Here is a 1,950-nt window from a genome sequence, read left to right on the forward strand (position 1 = left end):
TGGATTGAAGCCCATTTTTTTTTTTTTGACATTCAAAATGAAAACAACTTTATTGCAAAGTTTAGGACACAATAGACTTCACAGAACAACAGAAATAAGACAATTCCAAGATGCTGGAGTGTAACATTGCAGCTAACAGGTTAGTACTCCTCACCCTCATCCTCTCCCTCATACTATCTGCTCCAACCTCCTCATAATCCTTCTCAAGGGCAGCCATGTCCTCACGGGCCTCAGAAAACTCTCTTTCCTCCATGCCTTCACCCACGTACCAGTGGACAAAAGCATGCTTGGCATACATCAGGTCAAACTTGTGGTCAAGGCGGGCCCAGGCCTCACCAATAGCTGTGGTGTTGCTCAGCATGCACACCGCTCGCTGTACTTTGGCCAAATCTCCACCAGGGACACAGTGAGAGGCTGGTAATTAATGCCAACTTTGAAGCCAGTGGGGCACCAGTCCACAAACTGGATGCTGCGCTTGGTTTTGATGGTGGCAACGGCAGCATTAACATCTTTGGGGACCACGTCAGGCAGCAGGCAGCAAGCCATGTATTTACCATTGCGAGAGTCACATTTCAACATCTGGCTGGCTGGCTCAAAGCAAGCATTGGTTCTGATACTCATGGTAAGCTGCTCATGGTAGGCTTTCTCAGCAGAGATGACAGGGGCATATGTGGCCAGAGGGAAGTGGATGTGGGTGTAGGGCACCAGGTTGGTCTGAAATTCAGTCAGATCAACATTCAGGGCTCCATCAAACCTGAGGGATGCAGTGATGGAGGACACACCTGGCTATTAAGGTGGTTAAGGTCAGTGTAGGTTGGGCACTCAATATCGAGGTCTCTACGACACATGTCATAGGTGGCCTCGTTGTCAACCATGAAGGCACAGAGTGCTCCAGGGTGGTGTGGGTGGTGAGGATGGAGTTGTAGGGCTCACCTACAGCTATGGAGACCTGGGGGACTGGGTAAATGGAGAACTCCGCTTCTTGCCATAATCAACGAAGAGACATTCCATCAGCAGGGAAGTGAACCCAGAACCAGTTCCCCAACCAAAGCTGTGGAAAACCAAGAAGCCCTGAAGGCCTGTGCACTGGGCATCCAGTTTCCAAATTCGGTCCAGGTTGAGGTCAGTGATCTCCTTGCCAATGATGTAGTGTCCACCCTTGGCAAGGAGATCATAGTTATTGGCAGCATCTTCCTTGCCTGTGACCAGCTGCTCAGGGTGGAAGAGCTGGTGGCAGGTACCATTGTGAACTTCATTAATGACTGTGGGTTCCAGGTCTACAAACACTGCCCTGGGCACATGCTTGCCAGTGCCTGTTTCACTGAAGGTGTTGAAGGAGTCATCTCCCCCTCCAATGGTCTTGTCACTTGGCATCTAACCATTGGGCTGGATGACGTGTTCCAGGCAATAGAGCTCCCAGCAGGCATTGCCGATCTGGACACCAACCTGGCCAACATGGATGGAGATGCACTCACACATAACTGAGACTTGTAGGGCTCGCGGGGCTGAAAAGTGCGAGGGAATGGGAACAAGGGCCTCCCACTGACAGACTACCAAGGAATCTGGGGAAGAAGTCTTGAAGCTCATTCAGTATGTAGCACACTGAAAATTCCCCCTCTTCTCCCCCCCAACCCCCCCAAAAAATCTTTCTTCTAGTAAGTGTGGGTGATCAGCTAATGCTGGCAAACTGGTTTCTGATTCTCTTCGCATGTCCTGCACGAGAGGACCAGGGTCCTCCTTCAGTCATCTGGGTGCCTTGGCACTTTTGTATTGCCCTCAGCTTTGGGAAGCTCAGCTGAAACTAAGTCAGCAAAAGTCTCGTTTTATTTTTTTTACTTATTTTTTGTTTTTTTAAAATATATTTTATTGATTTTTTACAGAGAAGAAGGGAGAGAGATAGTTAGAAACATCAATGAGAGAGAAACATCGATCAGCTGCCTCCTGCACATC

At 49.0% G+C, this 1,950-nt stretch overlaps 1 pseudogene; it reads right to left on the bottom strand.

Annotated features, from left to right (window-relative positions):
* Positions 1–14: 14 nt before the first annotated feature.
* LOC102771315 lies at positions 15–1,495 on the bottom strand (annotated as a pseudogene).
* Positions 1,496–1,950: the final 455 nt, after the last annotated feature.

Source organism: Myotis davidii, unplaced genomic scaffold (genome assembly GCF_000327345.1).
Source record: "Myotis davidii unplaced genomic scaffold, ASM32734v1 scaffold53, whole genome shotgun sequence".
In the NCBI taxonomy this organism is placed as follows: Eukaryota; Metazoa; Chordata; class Mammalia; order Chiroptera; family Vespertilionidae; genus Myotis; species Myotis davidii.